Below are 15,550 nucleotides of genomic sequence, written 5' to 3' on the forward strand. Positions count from 1 at the left end.
GGATGCTAAGGTAGGCTTGCTGCCTCTCCTGCTATCCCGACTATGCTGTACTCTAAAAGCAGCCTGCAGTAGGGTTCCAGCCAATGGGAGGGTAAATCTAGTGCTCATGGCAGAGGTAGTGGGTGGATCTCCTCTCCTCTCCTCTCCTCTCCACACACACACTTGGAACCAGTCCTGTTCCCGGCCTCTTCTGGAACACAGCACAGTCTGTGGTGCCAGAACAGGCAAGTAGTCTGTGTTAGCACTTCCACTGGTCAACTGATCTGCTTGCAGCAATGAGACCTAGTGTCTGACATTCCACCACCCAGTACACGGTTGTGACCTGCAGTTTGAGAACTGCTGGGCTAGGTCCCGGTTGGTTCATGCTCCTACAGCAGAGATCTCCTCACAGCAACAGTACTGTGTGCTCTTGCTGACAGAATAATGATACATTGGCTTGTGTTAAGGAGTACGTTGGCCCATTCAGTAAACATTGGTAACCCCCGATTGGGCCAAGTATTGTTTGATCTAAACTTCACTGACATCACTAGGAATCTTTCCACTGGCTTCAGTGGGGTTTTGGGCCAGTCCTTGGTGCTAATTCCCTGTACCTATTTGTAGACAGCAGAGCTTTTCTGGGATACCGGTGGAATCCTGGAAAAGCTAGGCCGTGTCCAAGGAATGTGTTCACTTTTTTGGAACAATTTCCAAAAAAGCAGATGTATCTTCACCATCCCAGTAATTCTTACTGTATGAGGAAGAAGGGATGTATGAAAAGCCAAGGTTTTTCTGAAATTTGGCCCCATGTAAATGGGCCAAATTTCGGAAAAGCCTCTTTAGAAAGAAAAGCGGAAAAAGATACGCAAATTGTGAACCGCAACTTGTGTATATTTTTCCAACTTGACTTTTTGTAGTGTAGAGCTAGCCTGTGTCTCCTTATTTACATGTAGGTGTCAGCACCGCTGCAGCTAGACTGTCGGCAGAACCTGTTCTGTTCCTGTGCTCTGCCTCACCCCAGTTCTAGGAAATGGCATGGCACTATGGCAGGGCTCTTAGGGCTGCATGCAGCTCCTGTCATGGTCTGTCGGTGTCATGTCATGTCTCTATTAAGCAAGGTGAGCAGGGAGCCCTGTGCCTTGTTCCTTTGCTGCATCTGCAGCCTTCCCAGCTTCCAGGAGCCCCAACACTCAGATTCTCACATCTTTCCCCCACACTTTGTCACTGCCAATGAAGCCCTGGGCTGCCCATGTCTGTGTTACCTCTGAAATGCACCCAGAGGTTCCTAGGGCAGTAAGTGGCAGTCATTGTTTGTGTTTGGGGAACAAAATCTTTGACTCTGTGGAAGAGCAGTTCAGGGGATATTTGGAATAAAAACCACCTGGGCAATGTCCTTATTCCTGTCTGTGCTGCAGGCTGGGGAACTGTGGAAGAGCAGCCATGTCTGTAGCCCAGCGGCTCGCCTCCATCTCCCAATCAAGTGTGGCAGTCGCACAGAAAGTGAACGTGTAGGAAGCAGCTGTGACATGAATTGAACTGCACAGGCAGGTTTTTGTGCTGGTCTGTATCACTGTGTGAGAGGGGTGGTGTAGTGATACTGACAGTAATATTCTCCAGCATCGTCCACTTCAACCCAGCTGATGGTGAATGTGAAGTCGGTGCCAGACCCACTGCCACTGAACCGGTCTGGGACCCCAGAGGGACGGGTGGAAGCAAGGTAGATAAGGCGCTTCGGTGCTTGTCCTGGTTTCTGTTGGTACCAGGCTAGGTAGTTATAGCTACCACTGGTGACACTTGAACTAGCTTTGCAGTGGATAGTGACTGTGTCTCCTGGAGATACAGCCAGGGATTCTGGAGTCTGAGTCAGCACAATCTGCCCACTGGAGTCTAAATTAAGAAACAGAATATTAATTAGTATGTACATGTACAGTCTCTCTGTCTCTAGTCCATACACATAGCATGAATAAATGAACAAAGCATGAATAAATATAGCATTTATAGACATATAATGATATGATGCTAACATTGTCTGAGCTGGGCTTGTTCATTCCCAGTTTTCAATTTTCTTGTATTTTTCTCAAATCTTTTCCCTTTTACTTGAAGTCAGGTGCCATGTTTTCAGTAGTTGCTATCAGGAATGGCAGAATGGTTGTGTCCGTATACAACATTTCCAGATCTCTTAAATTTTACCATAGATCTTTGTGGCTTAAATGATCCAGACCCCCTTCCTTTGATCCTTACCCGTGACCCAGAGCACTAACAGCCAGATGAGCTGAGCCTGTGAGATCATCTTGCTACGTCTTACTGACCTGACGCTGATCAGCAAATGCTACCACTGACATGGAACGTTTTTAAGGGCACAGAACTGCAGAGCAGCATTGCTTGGGTGTGAAATATACAAATTGTGGTTCAGAGATGTAAATTCCCAGCTGACTGAAAAGCCCAGAAAAAGAGAAGTTAAAGAAGCCAGGGATGAAATAGGCAAATGCTACCTGCTGTGCTCTCGGAAAGCATCCTCAGTTTTTGTTAAACTGGAATTTCTGTTGACAGTGATGGTGGTACCCGGAGGTCTTCATCTGTCCCAGGTCTCATTTTTTGGTGAGATTTAAAAAAAACCCATATTAATGGAAATGGTTGGCATGGAAATAAATATTCTCAGCTCCTTAGTGTTGCTTGGCTGCTGGGTTACATGTAATGGCCTCAGAATCATTTTTATACTAGGAGTCACCTCACAAAGATTAATTGAATGATATTAATTAGAGGTCAGCATTGGGGGGGGGGGGGGGGGAGTCTGTGCAGGGAGAGGGTATCCCTTCTCTTTTTAGCTACTTCCCACTGGGTTGTTTAGTCATCACCTCACAGACTCTATGGTAATGCACATAGGAGCTGTGGGGCCTTTAGCTCTTAACCTCCTGTTTCTGCCATTTAAATCCTTAAAGTAAATGTACTGTAGTGGACAGGAATAAGCTGGTCTCCCATTAAATAGGGAGCCCTGTGGCAGTGCTATCCATGGTCTGTGTAAGATTTTACAAATAGACCTTAACTTTTGTTCCTGGAGATTTAAAGTTGGACTCACGATTCTGTATTTCAGCTCTCAAAATATTCATTTGGCCTCCTTTACAAAAGCATGGAGCTTGCAGCATGGTAGTTGGAATGGTAGTTGAATGTGGCCACCTGCTGTAAACTGTTTGCAAATGCAGCTCCTTTTTGAAAGGTGTTAGGTGTTAGGTGCAACTCCCATAGATGACCATGAAGATTCTTAAAGGCTCCACTTGCAGTAAATGTTTCTGCTTCTGCTACCAGCCTTTGGGATTCCTTGTATGGTTAGGTAATTTTCAAGTGTGTAAAGGACTCTGAATGGGACACTCGGAATGTCTCCAAGCATCCTATAAAGAAGCTTTCCCTGGAAATACCACTTGAAGTCTCGGTTGGGATGTCCTGCACAGCTGCCCATATCAGTGGTAATTGTAGAGATTTGGGCTCGACAACCTTGTGATATTGAGAGTTTCTTGTATTCTGGCATAATCTAGCATAGACAGCTAGGGTACTGCTGTTTCTCTGTGTCCCTCATCATAACAATATTAGCAATGTAGGTTCAATGTCTTTAGGTATAGTCACTCTTGTGGGCCTTCTATCACATCCTGAAATGCAGAGTGAAGGGCAATAAAGCACTAGGCTGCCCAGCTCTGTCTGAATATTGTGGGTTTTTTAAAAAAGAAAAATTATCACATCACTATCATAAAATACTTTCTAATAATGGTACTCTACAGTGGAAGAAAAATGTTATTTTAACTTTTTATGCCACAAAGAGCAATTTGCCTATTAAATTAATTGATCAGGAAAGTGAATCAGAACACTGATTTATTAATTTTTTTTATTCAATTGAACACCTTTAAATTCTTTTAAAAAATGTCTCGAGTAACCAATGTGATGTATAGACGAAGTGAAAGGGAAAATTTTGTCCTTACAAATCTGTCACTTGTCTACAACACTGCAGTATGGTGGTATCAAATGTAGAATTGGGTCCACTAATGTACTATTTTTATACAGGTGGTGAAAGTAACAAAACTGTGCAAGGAAGAAATCCAGGACCAAGGTCAGCTGTTTATCTGTAACTCACACAGTGCAGTCCATAGCCTGCCAGTGTATTTTACTTATCTCTATATAAAGTTTAAAATGTTGTTATAGAGACAGGAACCTCTTCAAGTTGATTCAAGTTATTACTAGTTTCTGATCTAAAGTCTTTTTTGTTAATTCCTTTGAAAATGTATTTGCTTTGAAAACTCCCAGATTCCCTCTGAGCATTAAGGGGAAAGTTTCTATAAACTATGGAGGAAGGTCAGCAACTTCTTTATCAGAGGCAGGTCATGAAAAATAATCCTGATGTGAAATTGTGATGGCACAGTTAGGGTTTCCCTCAATCCTGCAGTCCTGTAGCAGCAAGAACAGACTCTGCCAGCCAGTAGAATGGAGAGGTTTTATTGCTTCTCCAGGATACAGCGCAGCCTAGAGGTGATGTGCTTACAGGAGTCATGGCCAGGATGCCTCAGACCCCTGAGGTTAGGGGTTCCATGGCCTCCAGACCCTCAGTCCTCAGCTTAGGTTGTTCCCATCATGTTTTCCAGCCAGCAACTGACTCTCTTCCCGACACCTGGTGTTCGTCTTTGCCTCCCTCCCTTTCTCTCCCCCCCTGGGAGGAGCTTTGCTAACTGCCCAGGCTGGGACTAGGTGTCTGGGCTAATACACAGGTGGGTGAGTCAATAGGAATCACACATCACAGCACAGGGGGACACCTGGTTACACAGCAGACAGCACCCCCGCTACATCACAGAAATGTTGCCTTTTGTTTACATGAACAGTCAGTGAAACCAGCATGAATGAATATTAATAGAGAGGTAGCTGTGTTAGTCTGATCTTGCTAAAACGAAAGGAAAATCTGTGTAGCACTTGGACGCATGGCCAAGAAACACTGGAGATATTCCACAGAGATTTCAACAACCTACACCCCACCATCAACCTCAGCCTGGACCATTCTACACGAGAGGTCCACTTCCTGGACACCACAGTACAAATCAACAATGGAAAATTAGACACCACTCTCTACAGAAAACCCACTGACTCATACAGTTACCTACATGCTTCCAGCTCCCATCCAGAACACACCATACAATCCATCGTCTATAGCCAAGCCCTTCGATACAACCGCATCTGCTCTAATCCCACTGACAGAGACCAGAAGCTTCAGGATCTCTACCAAGCATTTATAAATCTCAACTACCCACCCAAAGAAGTAAAAAATCAAATTGAAAGAGCCAGACGAATACCTAGAAACCATCTACTTCAAGACAGACCCAAGAAAACCAACAATAGAACACCACTTGTCATCACCTACAACCCCCAACTTAAACCTGTCCAACACATTATCAATAAACTACAGCCTATACTGGATCAGGATACCATACTCCAAGAGGCTCTGGGAGACAGACCCATAGTCTCCTATAGACAACCACCTAACCTCAAGATGATTCTTACCAACAACCACAGGACATACCACACTAATACCAACCCTGGTACCTTTCCTTGCAACAAACCCCATTGCCAGCTTTGTCCACATATTCATTCTGCTGATACCATTATTGGACCTAAGCAAGTGAGTTATAAGATCAAGAACACACATTCCTGCGCATCCAGAAATATAATTTATGCTATCATGTGCCGAAAGTGTCCGTCTGCTATGTACATTGGACAAACGTCTCAGACACTTCGTCAAAGGATTAATGCCCACAAAACAGATATCAGACAAGATCACAAAGAAAAAACTATTTTCTTGCCATTTCAGCCAGAAAGGACACTGTCTCAACGACTTAATCACCTGCATTCTGCTACAAAGACCTTTTACATTTGCACAATCCTCTGAACTGTTATTCATGTTAAAATTCGACAATCTCCGGGGGGATTGAACAAAGACCCCAACTACCTTACCCATTACCAAGAGAGCTTCCCCAATTATCACCTCTAATACCATTAGCTCACAGACATCTAACTTTCCCCACCTCTAATATCATTAATTTACAGACACTTACCTTCCTTCCTCCGCTTCCACCGCATTCCCCTTCTGTTCTGAAATGTGATTTGTCCTTTTCATATGTGTTCATTTTTTTAATTGTATCCTTTGGTATATATGGTTGTGACCATTTTCTTCCACTATTTGATCTGAGGAAGTGGGTCTGGCCCATGAAAGCTCATCATCTAATAAACCATCTTGTTAGTCTTTAAAGTGCTACATAGTCCTGTATTTTGCTTTAGCACTTTAAAGACTAACAAGATGGTTTAATAGATGTTGAGCTTTCATGGACCAGACTCACTTCCTCAGATCATATTCTGGAAAAGAATTGGCATGACCATATATACAAAAGGAATACAATGAAAAAAGTGAACACATTATTAAACTGACAAATCAGATTTAGTACAGAAGGTGGGGTGAGGGAGAGAGAGGGAGGGAATATCTATTTATGAGTCAATGAATGGCTAGTCAGGAGGGATAAGTGGGGAAGCTATCTTTGTAATGGGTAAGGTAATTAGCATCTTTGTTAAGGCCCATTCGTAAAGTGTCAAATTTAAGCATGAATGAAAGTTCTGAAGTTTCCCTCTGTAATCTGGTGTTAAAGTCTCTTTGAAGTAAGATGCATGTAGTAAGGTCATTAAGACTATGTCCAGGTAGGTTGAAATGAAAAGAAACTGGTTTTTCCTTGTGAAGATGTCTGATATGTGGGCATTAATTATTTGGCTAAGTGTCTGAGAAGTCTGTCCAATGTACATAGCAGAAGGACACTGTTGGCATATGATGGCATAAATTATATTTCTGGATGAACAGGAATGTGACTCTATCTTGCACTAGCCAGTTACGCTCTGTCTCTGTGGACTGTGTCACTGGAGCGTGCTGCTGTAGTCCTCTTACATCAAGTAGCATATATAGAAAGTATGTCAAGAGACCACCTTGTCTGAAACAGTAGATCTTGCATGACCTAAAAAAATCAAAGAGGAGTCCTACAAAAATTGGAAACTAGATCAAATTACAGAGGATGAACATAAGCAAACAACACAAGTATTCAGGGGCAAGATTAGAAAGGCAAAGGCAGAAAATGATCTTGTTACTCTTTATGTCTCGAGGTAGATTGAGAAGACATTCTATAAATATCTTAGAAGCAAGGGGAAGGCCAAGGACAGGGTAGGCCCCTTGCTCAGTGATGAGGAATGAACAATAACAGGGAACTTGGAAAATGGCAGAGGTGCTTAACGACCTCTTTGTTTTAGTTTTCACTAAAAAGTTTGATGGTGACGGGATGCCTAAGATGGTGAATGCTAGTGGAAACTGGGTAGGTTTAGAAGATAAAATAAAAAAAGAAAAAGTTAAATATACTTAGAAAGGTTAGATGTCTTCAGGTCACCAGGGTCTGATGAAATGCAATGTAGAATACTCAAGGAGCTGATAGAGGAGGTATCTGAGCCGTTAGTTATCATCTTTGAAATATAATGGAAGTCGGGAGAGATTCCAGAAGACTGGAAAAGGGCAAATATAGTGTCCATCTACTCAATGGGAAATAAGAACATAAGGACGTATGTTCTTACATAAGAACAATCCAGAAAACTACAAACCAGTCAATTTAACTTCTGTGACAGGAAAGATAATGGAGCAGGTAATTAGGGAATTCATCTGCAAATGTCTGGAAGAAAATAAGGCGATAGGTAACAGCCAACATGGTTTTAATCTCCAGCATCTTCAGATTCAACCTGGTTGATTGTGAGAGTCTTTGGGGCTAGATTGCAGCACACAGGATCTTCCCAGAGAATAAGCAGAGGTATCTTTAGTAAGGGGACTACATATGCTTGAAGAATTTCAATAACTTCCACCCCACCATCAATCTCAGCCTGGAAAAGTCCACATAAGAGATCCACTTCCTTGACATTACAGTACAATTACACAATGGACATATTACCACCACCTTCATACTCAAAACCTATTGACTGTTACACTTACCTTCGTGCCTCTAGCTTCCATCCAAGACCTATTTCTCAATCTACTGTTTATAGCTGAGCCCTAAGATACAAGCAGATTTGCTCCAATCCCACAGACAGAGACAAATACCTACAGGATCTATATAGAGCATTCTTAAAACATAAATGCCCACCTGAAGAAGTGAATAAACAGATGGTCAGAGCCAGGAGAGTACCCAGACCTGAAATACTTCAAGACAGGCCAAGAAAATAAAATAACAGAACATCACTTGTCATCACCTACAGTCTACAACTTAAATCCCTCCGATGAATTATCAGAAATCTAGAACCTATCCTGGAAAATGACCCTGCACTCTCTCAGGGTATGTCTACACTACAGCATTATTTCAAAATATCTTATAGTATAGATGCTGTGGCGACTTAGCTTAAGATAAGCCAAATGCAGCTATGCGTTTTCCATAGCTCAGTGGCATGTCTTAAGCCAACCTGTCTCGTCTAGTGTAGACATAGGCTGCTAATCTCTCTTTTTCAGCTGGTTGTGAAGATAAAATCATATTCTTAGTTACTGCCTTTGAAAAGGGTGGGAATCCCAGTGGGAAGATAAGCAGGCTATAAATAGTTTAAAATTGTAGGTGGCTTTCTGCTGGTGCCTGTCTAAAGCATTGCTAATGCCTTTACTGGCCTTGGAGTCAGTGATGTCTCTACTTCCAGGAAATATTGACAGGGACTTTGGGGACTGCATCATCACAATCTGCCCCAGGATGCTGAAACTACAACCCAGATCTAAATTTCCATCCACCTCCAAGTCATCTTTTTTTTTCAGTCCAATATGTAGCCTATTGGACAAAATCAGCACTTAATAAAATGTATGTTGATCTAATGAGCTCTTTTTTCCTCCCTGTAAAAGGTAAGTTCACGTGCATATATGTGTGAGGGGGAGGGGAGGAAATATGAGATGCAAAACAACTCTATCCAATAACTGAATTATTAATTAAGTGTTAGAATCCCTAATTATTAATTATGTGTTAGAATCTAATTACATGTCAGAATCCCTGTCCCGAGGATGGAGCATAAGCATATGGAAGGATGGGAACAAAGGGGTCAATTGCCCTGAGGTCTAGGCAATTTAAAAGCACCTGGGGGTCCTTGGCCACCACCAGCAGCAGCAGCATAGCAGGGCTAAGGCAGACTTCCTGCCCTCCTTTGCTCCATGTCCCTACGGCACTTGGGGGGTGAGTTTCCATTTGCTCCCCCGTCCCAAGCACCAACTCCACAGTTTACATTAGCCAGAAACTGTTGCCAATGGGAGCTGTGAGGGTGGTGCCTGTGAGTAGTCAGTGGTGTGTGGAGACTCCCTAACTCCTCTGTCTAGGAACTCCTGCCACAGGCGTGTGCCGGTTGCTTTCAGGTGCTGCCTGAGGTAAATTCTATCCCCTTCCTGCCCCCAGAGCCTGAAGCCCCTTCTGCAACCAAATTTCTCCTCACAGCCTGATCCTTTATCCCCTCACACACCAAAACTCCTTCCCACAGTCTGCACCTTCGTCACTCTAGTTTGGTGAAAGTGAGTGAAGGTGGGAGAGAGTGAGAGACAGAGGGAGGGGGGATGGAGTTACTGAGGAGACAAGGCCTCGAAGAAGGGGCAGAGTAGAGAGTGGAGCAAGGGACTGTGGGTTTGTGCAATTAGGTAATTGGCAACCCCATCGGGCAGTCATGTGGAAGCCCTCACCGGGATGCAAGCGCATTCCGAACAGTGCAGCCAGCAGCTCCCTGGGCACCACCGCACCAACCAAATGTCCGATGAACTGTGTCTGTGGGAGCAATGCTTGTGCGTGAGTGTGTGTGTGTGTGGGGGGGGGGTTGGTGGAGCCCATTGATTGTTCTGCCCTGGGGCCCAGAGTTGCTGTCAGTGCGTCTGACTTTGAGATAGCAGCAGCTGGAGAGAAACGTTGATTTTCTACAGGCATCAGCGGTTACAGTGGGGAACAGAAACTGAAGAAAGCAGGGAGAGGTTTTTGTATTGGTCTGTATCAGTGTGAGAGGCCAGCTTTGAGATTGTAGACAGTAATAATCTCCAGCATCATCTGCTTCAACCCGACTGATGGTGAATGTGAAGTCGGTGCCAGACCCACTGCCGCTGAACCGGTCTGGGATCCCAGAGGGACGGCTAGAGGCTTGATAGATGAGAAGCTTAGGTGCTTGTCCTGTTTTCTGTTGGTACCAGGACATCCAGTTGCTAGCACTGGAACTGGCTTTGCAGTTGATAGTGATTCTGTCTCCTGGAAACACTGCCAAGGATTGTGGACTCTGAGTCATGACAATTTGCCCTTTTGCATCTGGATGAGAGAGAAAAGCATTATAAGAAAAGACAAGGGACATGCAGATTTAGTTTTATAATAGCAAATACCTAATGTCTCCTTTTCATTTAAATTGCTTAGTCACTCTGTTTCCAATTGAATATCTCTGCCTGGGATCTCATGGGAAGAAGAATTAATCTGGGTTTGATGAAGAAATCTATGATAAATATTGGTCAGAGATCATCAACTTAATCTTATGTGCCCCATCATATTCTTACCCTGAATCCAGAGCACTAGGAGACAGACGAGTTGAGTCTGTAAATTCATTTTGGATCTTCTAGTCTGATGGACTGTGAGAATCCAAGCCTGGCAAATGACCCTTTTATATGTGCCCATCGTTGCAAGAGACACTTGTGTGGGTGGAAGTATGCAAAGCAGCTGCTCTGCATAAAGGTCCATTCCCTGTGCCCTAGTGGGACGCCTGGGGTAGAGCAGCTGGGGTGCTGCTGGGTTGGTCCAGTAGCGCCGCCGCTCCTCGGTGCTACTGGACCAACCCAGCAGCACCCAAGCTGCTCTGTCCCAGGCATCCTGATTCAGCCGCTGCTGAATCTGACCAGCAGTGGCTGAATCAGGACGCCTGGGGCAGAACAGCTGGGGTGCTGCCCGGTTGGTCCAGTAGCGCCCAGAGCGGCGCTACGGGACCAACTGGCAGCGCCCCAGCTGCTGTACCACAGGTGTCTGGAGCAAAGCCACGGAGCACGGGGGCAGCGGGACAGCCCAGACGCGTCTGGGCTGTCAGCTGACCGCGCGCTCCGCGGCTTGGCTCTGCTTTGCCCCCGTCCCCCCCCCCCTGTTCCCCTGGTAGTCAGCCACTGGGCTGTCAGCTGTCAGCTGACCGGGCGCTCCGCGGCTTGGCTCTGCTTTGCCCCCCCCCCCCCCCGGTCTGCAGACCAGGGGGACGGGGGGGGGCAAAGCAGAGCCAAGCCTCGGAGCGCGTGGGCAGCGGACAGCCCTGTCCGCTGCCCATGTGTTCCGCCGCTTTGCTTCCTCTCCCTGGTCTGCTGGAGACCAGGGAGAGGAACCCCGTTCGTAACTGCGGATCCGACATAAGTCGGATCCGCGTAACTCGGGGACTGCCTGTATCTCCAGTGATGGAGGTTCCACAACCTCCCTAGGCAATTTATTCCAGTGTTTAACCACCCTGACAGTTAGGAAGATTTCCTAATGTCCAACCTAAACCACCCTCACTGCAATTTAAGCGCATTGCTTCTTGTTATGACCTCAGAGGCCAAGGTGAACAATTTTTCTCCTTCCTCCTTGTAACACCCTTTTAGATACTTGAAAACTGCTATCGTGTGCCCTCTCAGTATCCTCTTGTCTAAACTAAACAAGCCTAGTTCCTTCAGTCTTCCCTCATAGCTCATGTTTTCTAGACATTTAATCATTTTTGTTGCTCTTCTCTGGACCTTCTCCTGTTAATGCATCCCAGAATCATATTTGCTTTTTTTATACCAGTGTCACACTGACTCATACATAGCTTGTGCTCCACTATGAACCATAGATCTATTCAGTATGGCTTAGTTTGAAATACCCCCAGACTTCTGTTTAACCAGATGAAACATTGTTAATATAATAGTAGCTTTCAGCAACCGTACATCCTACTGCCAGAAGGAAACCATAATCTTATAAGAGCCCATCAGTGCTTATCTTACCAACTTGTATCTGCTCTGTGACCCTGCTCTCTGCCAGGGTATGCTACATAGCCACTCCAGCTGGCCTGTGCCAGCTATCTCAGGCTCCCCAGTATTACACATAATGGCAGATGTTCTTTTTGGTCTTAATCATAGGCGTGCACAGCACATTTCATTAGGGTGTTGCACCCAAAGAATTTTTTTAAAATGTACTGTGACCCACCATTAGCCACACCCCTGACCTCTGTTAACCACTCCCCAGCCCCCATTAGCCATGCCTCTGGAGGTAACCCTCTCCGGGCAAGTTGAGCACATGACCAAAAGTAAAAAGTGTTATGTGACACCCTCCCCCCCCCCAGGACTTTTCCCACCATCCTCCTACCAATAGAGATTAGTTTGGCCTGCACCAACCCCTCCCCCGCATGCAACTATCCTGCAATTGCATTAACTCAATGTGTGTGACATTAATGTGGGGGTGGAGAGGCTGGGAGGTCAGGGGGTGGGGAAGTGTTCCCTCTAAGAGTTTCCTCCCATGAGCAGAATGAATTTTGTGTTGTGCACCAGTACTGAATTCATGTGGCTTGTTTGGATGTGCCATTGTGGCACTCAAGTTATTAATAAATATCTACCTTTCCACTCTGCTGGCATGTCTCCTCCTCTTGCTCCATCAACTCCCCTGATGCCCCCCAAACCCTCACCCTCCTCTGCTGTCCTGACTCGTGCCCTTCTCACTGTCCTCAGCCTTCCTGAGACCTGCCCCTCCTCCACCAGCCTTTCTCTGCCCCCCATGCCCACTCCTCCAGTAGCCCCACTCTGATCATGTGAGCTACCCCTCCTCATTCCCTTGCCTCTCTCCTCTGGTGCTGGTCCCTCCCCTGCAGGTGTCTGCCCTTCTGCTTCACCCCCAGAATCCCCTGGCACCTGCACCTTCCCTTAGCTCTGCACCCTCCTGGTGCCTCCCCCTTCCCTTACTTCCCTGCCCCCTTTGCCCTTTTTTCCCTGATGCCCAATCCCTCACCACCCACTGACCCCATTCCCTCATGCCCCTGTGCCCTCACACATGACTTGTTCCAGCCCCACCTTCCTCAGGCCTACCCTTTCTGTCAAGCCTTCTCCCAGCACCTCTCCCTCCAATCCCCAATGCCCTTCCCCTCTCCTCTTCCAGCATCACCCTGTCCCCCCTTCCACTGACACCTCCCCTCCTGCCCTTTCTCTCATTGTCTCCAGTTCCCCCCTCGCATTTGTGTCTCCTCTACATTGTTATTGTAGGAAAAAGTAATCCCCAATTGAGTCAGTATAACGAACATTTCTCAATGGAAATAAATGTTTTTAACAGTTTGTCTGGCTGGACAATATCCTGCAGTGTGTTAATGTTAGGGAAGGAATCACTGGGTTGCACTATTATTTATACTCTTTCAAGTTGTTTTTCTGAATGTGCAAACAAATGTCACTTTGGGAAGACATGCTGTGGTGTTGCTGGTTTGGGTTATGCAGGGTTGTGAAGAAAGGGAGCTGTGTAAGAAACAGGAGATTTTCTTTGCTGTCAGATTACAGTGAATTCTTGAAGCAGCTTTGCCATCTATAGACAATGGTGTTGGGATGGATTCCTGAGAGATGGGTTTCCCTGCATGATGCTTGTGATCAGCTCTCCCCCAGCTCTGGGTAGATGTGTGAATCAATGAAGACTGGCTTGGGATACTCAGGCTCCATATCACTGATTTCTCCTTCACTGAGAAGCTGAAGTACAAGGCCAGGTCCTTTCCTGCAGTTTGGAATTGGGTCAACAGTGGTGCTAGAAGTTTGGACACTGGTTTTGAGAAAGAGCCAACAAAATCAGATGGTACAGCAGGGGGAGCAGAAGGAGTCTGTGATGCTGAAAGGTTTTTCACAACTCTCTCTGAAAGTTCGAATCACAGCAGATTTGAACCAGGAAGTGCGCGCCGGGACGCGTTAGTTCGGACTAAAGCCCTTAGTCCGAACTAACATTACTCCTCATTTTTTGAGAAGTAACGTTAGTTCGGACTAAGGGCTTTAGTCCAAACTAATGTGTCCCATCGCGCACTTCCTGGTTCGAATCATCTGTGATTCAAACTCGGCATCGGCGAGATCATGTTAATGAAGCGTGGGATATTTAAATCCCCGCTTCATTAACTACTTCGGTCATCTCCATTTGCATCCCTAGTCCGAACTAGGGATGCAGTATCGATGTACCCTGAGTCAGCACGATCTGCCCACTGGAGTCTGCATTAAGAAACAGCATATAAATTAGTGTGGGCATGTGTCCTCTCTTTCTGACCTATAGGCAATATGACATAGAATCATAGAATACTAGGACTGGAAGGGACCTTGAGAGGTCATCGAGTCCAGTCACCTGCCCTCATGGCAGGACCAAATACTGTCTAGACCAAATATCCATCCCTGATAGATATTTATCTAACCTACTCTTAAACATCTCCAGAGATGGAGATTCCACAGCCTCCCTGGGCAATCTACAGGCAGTCCCCGACTTACGCGGATCTGACTTATGTCGGATCCGCACTTATGAACAGTGCTTTCTCGCCCCGGAGGTCAAGGTGGCAGATTGCTACCTGCGAGCTCCGGGGCGAGAAAGCCCCGTTCGTAAGCTGCTCCCGGTGCCCCTGGTCTGCTGGAGACCGTCTCCAGCAGACATGGGGCACTGGGACTGAAGCTGCAGCAGCGGCGGGTTCCCGCGCTTCTGAGGCTTTGCTAGAGCAAAGCCTCAGAAGTCAGGAACCGCCGCTGCTGTGGCTTCAGTCCCAGTGCCCCTGGTTTGCTGGAGACGGTCTCCAGCAGACCAGGGGCACCGGGAGCAGCTTATGAATGGGGCTTTCTCGCCCCGGAGCTCGCAGGTCTGGTTATGACATCAACATCTATGAATTCATACAAATGCCTTTTTTATTGTTTCCCCTTTGAGCTCAGTTTGGAGGCCTGGCAACTGTCAAAATTGTACTGTGTTCCTGTGTTGAAGGTTCCCACTGCTGCATCCTTTCCTCTAGCGACTGTGGGTGGAATGGAACTCCTTATGCAGTTTGTCCTCGTCTGTCCGTGAGTCTACTTTAGCAAATTGCAAGAGAGCAACATGAGGTTTTTTTTATTCTAGGACTTGAACTCTCTACCTCTGCATCTTTCCTAGCCTGAGGCTGTCCTAGAGCTCAGGGCAAGGGTTGACTGAAAAATGGGAACTACTTTCTGTGAAAAAATTAGTCTGACTTTTTCCTTAAAATTTCATACTTTGTGATTATATGAATTATTACAGTGTATAATTTCATACACATTTTAAAATAATATTTTGGTGTGAATTGTTCAAGGAAATATTAGACATTTTCTGGAATAATGTAGAATAATGTAAATGTTTATTAGAATAGCTACAAAGTTTAAAAAGTTACTGGTTTTCAAATATATTTGTCAAGAAAAATCTTTCAACCAGCCCTCAGTTTTAACTCTTCACAGGGCACCTCTGCCAATATAGCATTGAAGAGACAAGTTAGGTGAAGTAATATCTTTTATTGGACCAAGTCTGTTCAGAAAGCTAGAAAGTTTTTCTGTCTAGTG

The 15,550-nt window shown here is 45.6% G+C and overlaps 1 long non-coding RNA gene and 1 gene segment (V, D, J or C); one reads left to right on the top strand and one right to left on the bottom strand.

Moving 5' to 3' along the window:
• LOC102457694 (Ig kappa chain V region Mem5-like) overlaps window positions 1-15,550 on the bottom strand; it is a 255,818-nt gene that overhangs the window by 149,351 nt on the left and 90,917 nt on the right.
• LOC142829702 (uncharacterized) overlaps window positions 1-15,550 on the top strand; it is a 415,915-nt gene that overhangs the window by 138,477 nt on the left and 261,888 nt on the right. The window lies entirely within an intron of this gene.

The sequence above is a fragment of the Pelodiscus sinensis genome, chromosome 5, assembly GCF_049634645.1.
Source record: "Pelodiscus sinensis isolate JC-2024 chromosome 5, ASM4963464v1, whole genome shotgun sequence".
Taxonomy (NCBI): Eukaryota; Metazoa; Chordata; order Testudines; family Trionychidae; genus Pelodiscus; species Pelodiscus sinensis.